Source organism: Papaver somniferum, chromosome 9 (assembly GCF_003573695.1).
Source record: "Papaver somniferum cultivar HN1 chromosome 9, ASM357369v1, whole genome shotgun sequence".
Taxonomy (NCBI): domain Eukaryota; kingdom Viridiplantae; phylum Streptophyta; class Magnoliopsida; order Ranunculales; family Papaveraceae; genus Papaver; species Papaver somniferum.
Window position 1 is genome coordinate 115,568,202 of NC_039366.1, and position 12,466 is coordinate 115,580,667.

Genomic DNA, 12,466 nt, shown 5'->3' on the forward strand with positions numbered 1-12,466 from the left:
TTTTATCACCTAAGGCTCAGACGAGCATTTTTCGAATAAATGATTAAACCAGCATTTGATCATTCTTTCATCAACAAATCACCAACTCTTCAAGAGACATTGGTATTTTGCTCACATGATCATATGGACACTACATGGTCGATCCATGATCCCGTGTAGCCGATCCTCCTTTGTCCCATGGTTGATTTTGAAATAAATCATCAATTGGTCATCAATTGATCAGGTTTCTGAGTCCAGGGATCATAATTCCATATTCGAACACTAATAACTTTACGACGATCTCATGATCAGTATCCGTATTAATTATGCTCGGTTCAACTACCAGTATTTTAATTAATGTTTTATTTCGGTCACGCTGCCAATAAATCATCAGACGAGCAACACTTGTTCAGATGAGCAATATTGGTTCAACCCTCAATATTCAACAATTCAGACACGTTGAGTTCATGAGTCTCAGAACATTTTGTAAAATCATGTTCAACTCAGCAAATACATGGACTCATCATCCCATAAAGTCATGAAGTCAACAACTGACTAATTAACCACGAGGCGTTCATCGTGTCACATGGGGGGATGTTAACTAGGGTTTTAGTCTGGCGGTCTACGGCACGTGTGTTCATACACACGATGGAATGTGAGCAAGTCGTGCAATCAGTTGAAGGAGTTAATAAAGTAGTGGATGGAAAATCGACCAAGTCTCCGCACGATGAGCAACTGGTTTCAAACACGATTTCCATTTCCCCACTCTTTGATTCCATCAACTGTCACACTTCATGGGATCATGGTGTCTACAATTCCAGCAATATAAATAAGTCTCTAAAATCATGATTGAATATACAAGAATCTCACGTCTCACAGACAACACGAGATCAACACCTCATCAATTGAGCAATTACTCTCAACTGAGAAACTTCAATCACTCAGAACTTATCTTATTCAGAATTCACAACACACCCACAATCTTTGATTACCATTGATTCCACATATTTCTCAGCTTCCCATCTACAAATCAACCCATCCTCTCTTGTGACCAAATTTACTTTGGAACGGACATTGTCTTGGTTTAGGCCGGAGTACTACAGATTGATCTCTCGAATTCAAAGCACTCCCTTCTTGCAGTGCATCTGTGTGAGGTTGAACGTTTCGCTCGGTTCAAGGAGTCTCCTCCATACGGTCGTCTCCTAAATCTCGTGAAAACCAGCAAATCATTTTCTCCCATCTACAGGTTGGCGACCACAGTGGGAGATCATTCTCTCGGTTGCAATCTCAAGCTTTCACAAGATGGTTGGTCTTAGGTCTTCATCAGAAGTTCCAAACCCTAACCAGAGTATTTCAAATGGCGACATTCCTCACGCTCGGCTCGACTCTGGTAATATTCTCCATTCCTACTTTACTACTCTTTTCCCTCTATTGATGCGTTCGACAGAGAAATCCCATCATTGGCTGAATTGGCACGGAGGCAAGAAATTCTGACTAGGAGCCTCAATCGATTGAAGGAGGCAATCAATGAACTCTTCAACTGTATGGTAGAATTGACAAAACTCTTAGGATCAAAAGGTGTAGATCATCCCAGCGCTACTGCCAACGATACCCCACAAACCAACAGCTTCACTACTTACGAAAAGCCGGTGGACCAAGAAGTTGCACATCTGATCGAAAGTTTATGTGAGCTTCTACACTTCTCCAGAGATCGACGTATACATTCGCTGCACTCAACCAAATATCGTCAGACATACCTCTGACTTCATTGTGCCTAACAGCTGAGGAAACACCCGTGAAGTCTGACCCTTCAATCAACAACATCACTTTTGGAGAAGAAGACCGCATGGCAGACGAAGGACACAATCGAGCCCTGTACGTGATTGGCTTCATCAGAGACTACGAATTCAAGAGAGCGCTCGTTGATAAATGTGCTTCTACAAATATTTTCACTATGAAGACTCTCAAGACGGACAGATTCCCACAGCACAAGGTTGTGAGGCACCCTATCCTGATGACAGGCTTCGAAGGAAGTCAGATCCATACATATGGGTATGCATACATCGATTTGAAAGTAAGGTATATTCAGTCAAAAGTCAAGTTCCATGTGATCGAACAAGAGCCCGACTATCACATGATACTTGGGCGCCCATGGCTCCATGATAACAAGGTGGTCCCTTCCACGTACCATCAATGCATGAAGGCTGTAGATGGGGAAAAACGATTTGCTGGTTTTTAAGGAATTGAGGAGACGACCGTACGGAGGAGACTCCTCGAACCGAGCGAAATGTTAAACCTCACGCAGATGCACCGCTGCAAAGGGGGTGCTTTAGATTCGAGAGATCAACCTATAGTACTCCGGCCTAAATCAAGACAACGACCGTTCCAGAGTAAATTCGGTCACAAGAGAGGATGGGTTGATCAGTAGGATGGAAGCTGAGAAATGTGTGAGATCAATGGTGATCAAGATTGTGGGTGTGTGAATTCTGAATATGATAAGCTCTGAATGATTGAAATTGCTCAATTGAAAGTAGTTGCTCAATTGATGAGTTGATGATCTCGTGTTGTCGATGAGACGTGAGATTGATGATACTGTTGATGCTGATGATTCAATCATGATTCAGAGACTTATTTATATTGCTGGAATTTTAGACACCATGACCCCATGAAGTGTGACAGTTGATGGAATCAAGTAGTGGGGAAGTGGAAATCGTGTTTGAAAATAGTTGCTCAACGTGTGGAGACTTGGTCGATTTTCCACCCACTACCTCGTGAATTCCTTCAACTGATTGCACGACTTGCTCACATTCCATCGTGTGTTTGAACACACGTGCCGTAGACCGCCTGACCAAAACCCTAAGTGATATCCCCCCAAGTGACACGATTGACGTCTCGTGGTTTGTTAGTCAATTGATGACTTCGTGGTTTGATGGGACGATGAGTCCATGTAGTTGCTGAGTGTCGAACATGATGTTCTGAAACTCATGAATTGAACATGCCATGAGACAGAGGTATAATTCTTACGATAAAGTGAGCAAGTGTTGATCATTCGATGGATCGTTGAATATTGATTGTTGAACCAATATTCCTTGATTTGAGCAAATATTTATCATCTGAGCAAGTGTTGCTCATGTGATGAACTGTTGAATATTTGATCGTCTGAGCATGTGTTCCTCATCTGATGGATTATTGGCAGCGTACCAAAAATATTAATTAGAATATTGATCGTTGAGCCGAGCATAATTAATAAAATTAATGACCATGAGGCCGTCGTAAAATTATTAAGGTGGGAATCTGGAATTATGATCCTTGGATTCAGAAACCCTAATTTGATAAATTGATGATCAATTCATGGTTCGTCAGAAGTTTAACCATGGGACGGAGGAGGGAGCGACTACATGGGACCATGTATCAACCATGTAGTGTCCATATGCTCACATAAGCAAATACGAAGAACTCCTGAAGAGTTGACGATTTTTTGGTGGAAGAATGATTAAATGTTGGCTTAATCATTTATTCAAAAATGCTCGTATGAGCCTTAGGTGAGAAAACCTAATTAATTATGACGAGGCAAGGGACCGACCATGGAGTCATGAAACCGACCCTGGGCTGTAACGTGACCGCCTGACAATCACTTCATGAAGATCCAAAGTGTTTGGAAGAGTTTTGGACCTAATACGAGCAATTGTGCAAATTAGGTCAAAACTGTGAAAATTGATGGGACCGGCTTCCGTGAGCCAAAGAGCCAATCTTGGTCGGTCAAGATAGCATGCTTGTGTCCCCAAGGCGTCCGCCTCTCAGTCCTGAGAATTTTGATATTTTCTGGCGTGCAATTGAGCATCCATTCGAGAAAATATGCCAAAATTAGGGTTTCGACGAAACTGAGGAAAACACCATGAGATGATGAAAAATAATTTTAAAATAAGGAATGAGAGGCGTGGGACCGCCGTGGTCAAGGCATGGTCGGACGGTCGTGACCACGGTCCCGTGGTGCCTTTTCTTTAATTTTATAATATTTTGATGATTTTATGAAAAATTCATGAATTTTGAGAAATTTGATGAATTTAGGGAGTTTCCATGAATTGAAGGAGTTTTCATGAGCTCATGGAAGCAAAATATTAAAATAATAAAAACACGGGCGTGTGGGACCATGGAGGCATGGCTGGCCGGCTATGGCCCGGTCCCACGAGTTTTTTATAATTTTTTAATATTTTTTAGGTATTTTTGATGATTTGAGGGAATTTTTCCTAATTTGAGAGAAATACCATAAAATCAAAGAATTTGATGAATTCAAGGAGAAATAGGATAAATAATAATAAAATAATAAAGCAAAGGGAGTTTGGAACCGGCTAGGGCATGGTCGGCCGGCTAGTGGCCTGGTCCCATAAGTTTTCATAATTTTATTTTATTTTATTATTACATGATGATTTGTGCAAAAATACCATGAAATCAAGGAGTTTTTCATGAAATTAGAGAAATAATAATAATAAAAAATAATAAGGAACCGTGGGGTGTGGGGCCTGGGACCAAGGCATGGCCGGTTGGCCAATGGTCACGCCCCACACTCCTTTCCTTAATTTTATATTATTTTTATGGATTTATGGAAGTACCATGAAACCGAGGAGTTTCCTCGAGACGAAGGAGATTTGATAAAAGAGAATTTTCATCAAATCATGGAAAATAATAAAATGCATTAAAAATATAAAACTGGCGTGGGATGACCACGGCACGGTCGGTCGTGTCCGTGCTCCCAGCACCCTGGTCAATATTTTATTAATTATTTATTATTTTCTTCTCTATTTTGCATAGGTTCATCGTTTCGTTGTATTTTGAAATACTCGTTCGTGCGGTGACTGTTAGTGTATCGTCGTTGAATACACTTCACCATTTGAATCGGGGCTTACTTAGAGGTAGCTCAGACGCCCGGTTGTTGATTATTTATTACTAATTGTGGAATTCATGGAGAATAATTCACAAAACTGAGTAATAAGATGTTTATTATTAATTCATAGGATCAGCTGAGGATTCGACTACGAATTCAGAATAATAAAGTGAGCATTACCATTCCATGGGATCGTAGATTCGACCATAGAATCAGAGTAATTAAGATTTATCTATTACCATTTATGAGACCAGTTTGGATTCGATCATGAAATCGGAGTAATGAGATAATATAGTTATTGTATTCTATGAGATCAAGCAGTGGATTCGATCATAGAATCAGAACAATTGTTATTGCCATTCCATGGGACCAGTCGTGGATTCGACCATGGAATAGGAGATTGTAATTAGGAATAATTAACTTTTGTGGCTCTATACTAGCAGAGCAAGCTGTCTAGGAGCATTAATTATCCGATATGAGCTTGTCGGTAAGTCATCCTTTATATAGTCAGGGTAAACTCGTTGTTTGTTCCTGAAGACGTTATCGCTCTATACTAGCAGAGCAAGCTGTCTAGGAGCCGTCCATCTCGTGATACTATATAGAAATAATCACTGAAAGTATTCAGTATTCATGAGATATGCCGTTGTCCAGTCGTGAGACTACATATCTACATGTACTCTGAGAGAAAGTACTCTCCGTTGAGAATTCGATGAGAGACCCGTGTCTCGATACTCACGTCTGATTGCTGGATCAGAGCTTCGTAATTATGAGTTTACGATTTTAGCCTTGTCGAAAATCCACCATCTACATTAAGTCCCCTGCTTACTGAGGAAAGCTGTGTTCCTCAGTCAGCATTAAATGGTGATTTTCCGGCCATAATAATAATACCAGTAATTGAACTTAGTCGTAAGTTGAGACGTTACCGGATTTAAGAGCATGAGCAAACCACGACTTGATGAAGGCTTCAATGTCATGATTGGAGCATCGTTTGATGAGCATAAATTGGTGTTGATCCACTGGTTTGGACGACGAGTCCTGGTCGATTAGGATTCGCGGGCCGGGCCCAATAAGGAAATCCTTATTTTAGGAATAGACGCTCGTTTGTTCATTAGTTTAAAGAACAAACAAAATAGACTTGAGTCTAATGATATAAAGTTTTGTTTATGAGCTTTCACGAAAACCAAAATTTTATCTTTGTGAGATTTCACAAAATGGAATAAACTCTCGTTCCAAAGGTGAATGCTCGCACGAGAGAAAAGTTTTTTTTTTTTTGAAAAGACGTGCGTCTGTTAATAAAATTTTTGTCTATGAGCTTTCATGAAAATTTATTTTCGATATGTGAGCGTTCACAAATTTTTGAAATATACTCTCGCTTCAAAGACAGATGCTCGCGCGAAGGAGAAAAAGTATGTAGATATATTTTTCAAATTTACATGGGTTTCACGTTAAATATTTACATATTTTGTAAAATCATGTTTTGATTTTGAACAACTGTTGAAAGTAGACAATTATACATGGTGAAATAATGTCTGTATGAGTTTGGCGATATTATAGTGTATGCACACATGTAGAAAACCAGCGAATGTTCATATGAAAGGTTATGTGAATTATTCATAGTTTCATGAAAAGTCAGGTGCTGGTTTTAAATAATGAATTTTGCTCATCTTGGCAAGTTTGAAGAGGCGAGCAAGTTTTTCGAGGGTTTTACGTTATTATCACTAAGTTCGTGAAACGTAAATAGGTAAGAGTGGAGGATTACCATTTTTGTAGACGCTGTTGTGAGCACCTTTAATCCATGATTCATTGTTCTGTCGAATCCTGCGCTTTGTATGAACGATGTGCTCTGAGTGGTGAGAGATCCTTCATACTGAGTTGTATTCCTGGTTATTCCGTTAGCTTTACCATAGGATGATCGTGTAGTGAGATCCCGGATCAATGTAGACTCCATGGAAATGGAGGAAAATCTACGGGAGCGGAGAACCCAGAAGTAAGGACTATAGGGTGTTAGCAAATGACGTGCAGTCCCCCCGCTCCTTGTGTCATGACTTTACCCGTGTAATTAGGATCATGAGATCAAGGTTTGTTACTTCTTTTCAGACTTTTCTCCATCGATTGACGGTCTTCAACTTGTTCCCGGGTAAACAATTCATGAATCCAGCACTGATGAAGAAGTCGATGTAAGTACCCTTTTTCGTGCACGTGATCGTGGCATCTCCTTGAATGACATAATAATAATTGTTGTTGACGAACCCAGGAAGAAGTCATGGCATATAAGCATTATGTTGATGAAGCGTGCTCTTCTTTGGGATATGAGAATATGGAGAGTTCCCAAAATCCCGAACCGAATGAAGATAATGGAGTCGCCAACGGAGATTCCAACATTGCCGAACCCTCAAATGGTTTAGAGACTCCCCTAGTAAGTATATCTCCTGTGACCTCTTCATAGAAGTATGAAATTGCTGATTTGTGAGTGAATGAATGAAAACCCATGTGAATACACGAGTAATTTTGCCGAAATACGTCACCAGGCTTTAGTAAAAACGTTGTAGAATCTTCGTTTGGGGTCGTATTTTCGACATCTGCATATGTATCTCCAAGCCCAGGAAGTTTCCAAGCTTTATCACAGAATCTTTTTGAGTTTAGAGCTTGTTTAGGATCCGAAATCGACGAAACAGTAAACTTCCAGGAAACCTTCAGAAAATTTACAGCTGGCATGGGGTCCAATGTTTTGGCCACAACTCTTCGCTCATTTCTCCAATTGTTGTGAATTTTGGATATGTTGTAGAGGACATCAATACGAAGAGAATGGTATATGACCCATACCTAGATTCTTCACCAATTGCTCCCAGATCGTCGGTTTGTACAGGACAGCATAAAATTATTTCAGACGGGCTTGTTGTAAAACACTCATGTTGCGTCTTTAAGCCATTCGCTTGTGTCTTGAACGGTTGGTGAAGGATTGATGTCATTGATTCAATTGAGATCATGACTCCTTAATTGGCACATGAGCATGGTGCTTGATTACCACCTTGTTTCTGTCAGTCATAGAAACATTACTTCTGAAACCCTGGTCATGGGACCATAACTGAGGTTGCTCTCAATAGGGGATGATGTAATGACCATGGTTTCATGTCCCGGTGGTAGCATTCCTTTTATAATGAATGACTAGCACTGGAGATCCCGGCACCACGAGTGTTGGGATGTGAAATTGATCGTCATGATCGGTGGACCGACAGTCCCCAGTATATTGTTGAATCTCCCTCTTTCGTTTTCCCTTCTTCTGTCAAGACCTAGATAGAGGACCCGGTAGAAAAATCGATGTAAAGACCTAGGTGGTCGAAGTTGGAGGTACCTTGATGAAGGACTTAGCGAAAAGACCTAGTGGACACCGATCGACTGTGGAAGTTATGAATCCCGTCCACGAATCTCTGGTTGCGCGTTGTATGCTCTGGAAGCTGTAGAAACCTCATACGACGTCGGAATTCGATGCTTGACCCCAATTTTGAAGCTAAGAGATTGAGTTATCACATGAGAAAAGAATCACTCAATTTGGAGTTGTAGAAGTCATCCAACGAGGCGTGCACATTTGTAATTTGTAATCCCGTACAGATTTTTCAGATCTCGTAGACCTGACAGTAAAGGCCATATCTTTTAGCTCGTATGTCCGATTGATGCGCCCTTTTGGTATGTTGTAGAAGAGACATAGACGAACATCTTTCGTTGAGGAAGTATTGTCCTATTCCTCACTCATTGGTACGTTTTTGTAAACCCATGGGCTGAAGTATGTTGTACTTTATCTGTAGAACATCTTGTAGAAGACTTTGGCTTGTGACCGTCCACCATGCAAGCTTTCGGAAGATGCTCATGCTATCGTGTTTTCACGTCTAGATATCTTGATATGAATCATTAGTGCTTGGAGAAGCCCGCTTCATGTGTAACACTTCAGAGAATGATAAGTTGATGAAGCCATGTCATGAGGATGTTTCTCCCGTTGTTGATGCTAAGATCACGATTGAGTTTTCTCCATACATTCTTATTGATGCTGAGACCATGGAAGGATTTCCACCAGATATCCTTGTTGATGTCGATGTTATGGCCAGAGCTGCTCCAGAGATCGAAAAGGCTGGAACCATGATTATTCGTTGCTCCTCCATTCAGTGAGCATTTATATTGACGAACTGAGTTGAGAATCCAGTATACTGGGAGTTCAACCTGAGTGCTCTTGAAAGCATGACTGTATCGTGAAGCGGCTTTGTAAGTGAATCCACGTTGTTGTGGAAGATATCAGCAGAAATCTCCGTTCTCAGGTTGCCCAGTGTATGTTGAAGGAGTTGGTGACATTCATGTAATGATGTTGCATCTGCTTCAGAAGTCTTATAGATAATGAAGACTTATCGAATGTAGTGTCGATCGTGCTGGTGTTGAATCTGTCGAGATATTTATGTCGAAGCCAGAGTTGCCATTATCGAAGGTGTACTCTTTGATTGGGAGTACAATTTGAAGGCTTCTTGAGTGTTGAAGCGTCATACCCCTTGAGCATGTCTTAGGTTTGATCTTTTGGGCCCCGACTATCTTCTGTTGATTCAGAATTCCTTTCGTTACAGCAGTGGGATTCAACACTTGTGCAGAAATCGGAGCTATCTAATTTTGTGGCACACATGGACAATCCTGCAAGGCTATGTAGAAACTCCCAAAGTGTTATTTGCCATGTTTGGAAATTATCTCAGTAATGAACGTCTCAGTGCTCGATTCGGAGAAATGTTAGATTCAACCAGTTGGTAAAATGTTAATGCGGTGAAGTTACCATTCATAACGTCTTACAGAGTTGCTAGCAGAATTAAGTCCCCATGCTAGGATAGCATGTGAGTAAATAAATGACGTAGACACAGGAGGAATGAGACTTTCCTGAGTGTGGAACCTCTTGATGAATGTCTATGCATATTTTGCAGGTTCTTGCTTCAATCTCGTCAAAGTTCGAAATTCCTCCAAGTGCTATGATGATGGGATGTCCGTGATGTGCAACCAAAGACGCTTTGTCAACATGGATCCACGCTCGTTTGAAGAACATGTCATATTTTGGATCATCCTGATTATGTGAAACTTGGTTTCTGTCCAGGTTAAGCTTATGTCCACCTTGAGAGTGATGTAGCCATAAATATTTATAAGCGATCCTTCAAGGTCTCTGATTGAGATGGGATCACGACTAGCTTGTTGTCGAGTGCTGTCTGCGGCTCCGAGGGTTTTCAATGGAATGGTGTTGATAGCGGTGCCAGCATGGACCAACGTTCTCCCGAATTCGTTTCTTCTGAGATTGAGTATGGTAAGCAGTCCCCAGTCGAACATCTCTTGATCTGTGGCTGGAGGCTCAAGAAGTATTTCCGGAATGAACTTCTTGACACGATGTGGTTCAGTGTTGTGAACATGTCTCTCCTTTGTGCCTTCGACGGATAGAGCAATCCACATTCGACCAAGGATTGAACTGCCTCTTTGACAGGTTGTTCAGAGAGTCGAGGTATTGATTGGGAGAGGATCTGTGTACTCCTTCAGTCCCCAGTTGAATCTTGTGTAGATCAACCTTCTCTTTGAAGATGTGCTTCAAAATATTGCAGTTACTTGTTGGATGATTGATGAATCCATGAAGATGACAGTACCTGGGGTTCTCCATCTTGCTTCAGTTGGCTCTGTTTGATGAACATCAAGTTGATTGTATCATCTTGCACCCAGACTTCCGGTAACTCGATCACTTTAGGGAGGTTTGAGTTTGTCCGATCATTTCCCGTTTGTTGATGCTAGGTCGAGGTTTGTGCATCTTGGTTATCCTTCCTTTGTGCTTTTGAAGGAGTTGAGGTATGCTTGCACAGCGGTTCGAATTTTCGTTTGCTCCCTTCTGCAACAGCGTTTGTGGAAGGCTGGAGGTTGTACTGCTTGTTGATCAGACGTCTGCTACCTCGAGCGCGGTTCTTCAGCCTTTGTAGCTTGTGTTCTTTCCAGTAAAGCGGGTGCAATAGTCGCCGATCTGTTCGCCGCTACATGAAGCTCTGAGAAGGTATGGAAACATTGACTTCCCAACAAAGCTCTGTAAACCGGGATCATGTTGTTGATACAGAAGTCTACCAGTTGTTTCTCTGTGACGCTTGGATCATGACAGTCCAGGGACTGGGCTCTGAATCTTTTCACATAATCATTGGGATGTTCATCGCTCCTTTGAAGCATCCTTCCTAGATCATAGAGAGTGACTTGCTCTGACACGAAGAAGTATTTTCTGTAGAAAGCATTAATCATCTCTCCCCAATCGGTGATACTTCCCGGTGAGTTGTACCAGGTGTATGCTCTGCCTCAGTGACTTCGAAAATTCCTTCAGACGGACGGCGTGGTTGTGCTCGTGTTCGCCCGAAACCGAGAAATGTGTTTTTGAGTATTGCACGTTCCATCATAAAGAATGAATGTTGGAGCGGTATAACCTTTTGGGAGAGGAATCCTCCGTATGGCAGCGGGATATGAAGGTTGACGAAGATGGACAGATGATGTCTTGTCTTTTCCTCGATCTTCAAAAGAGTGCTCCAGGTCTTCACGAGTGATTGATGAAACTTGCAGGTTCCATTGCTGGAGAGTCATTTGCGGCTTTGCGGGATTCTTCATCATGTACAACATGGATTGGAGAGATTTCAGGATCAGCAGTTGAAGATGTTTCTATAACTTTTCCTTTCTCGCACTGAGGCTGAGTTCGTTCAGACGCAAGATTTTCTGTGAGAGTTTTGGGATAAGTACACAACTCTTTCTGTGCTGCAGCCATGTCAATCTGAACCTTCATGAGATCAACAATGGAAGGCTAATTTCCTCTGGTTTCTTCAGGAGATCAAGGAAGAGTAGATTATTGATGGGCAAGTGCCGTCACTTGCAGGGGTGATCACTGGAGCACCAGTGCTTGGAGCAGTAGTAGTAGCAGGTTGCGTCGGAGGAGTGGCATTAGCGGTACCACTAGAGCTTGCGATATTAGGATCGGGTTTGAACCCGGATTGGTAGACCTAAGACCGTCCATCCTTGTGAGAATTGAGATTGCAACCGAGAGAATGATCTCCCACTGTGGTCGCCAATCTGTAGATGGGGAAAAATGATTTGCTGGTTTTTAAGGAATTGAGGAGACGACCGTACGGAGGAGACTCCTCAAACCGAGCGAAATGCTAAACCTCACACAGATGCACCGCTGCAAAGGGGGTGCTTTAGATTCGAGAGATCAATCTGTAGTACTCCGGCCTAAACCAAGACAATGACCGTTACAGAGTAAATTCGGTCACAAGAGAGGATGGGTTGATCTGTAGGAGGCAAGCTTAGAAATGTGTGAGATCAATGGTTATCGAGATTGTGGGTGTGTGAATTCTGAATATGATAAGCTCTGAATGATTGAAATTGCTCAATTGAGAGTAGTTGCTCAATTGATGAGTTGATGATCTCGTGTTGTCGATGAGACGTGAGATTGATGATACTGTTGATGCTGATGATTCAATCATGATTCGGAGACTTATTTATATTGCTGGAATTTTAGACACCATGACCCCATGAAGTGTGACAGTTGATGGAATCAAGGAGTGGGGAAGTGGAAATCGT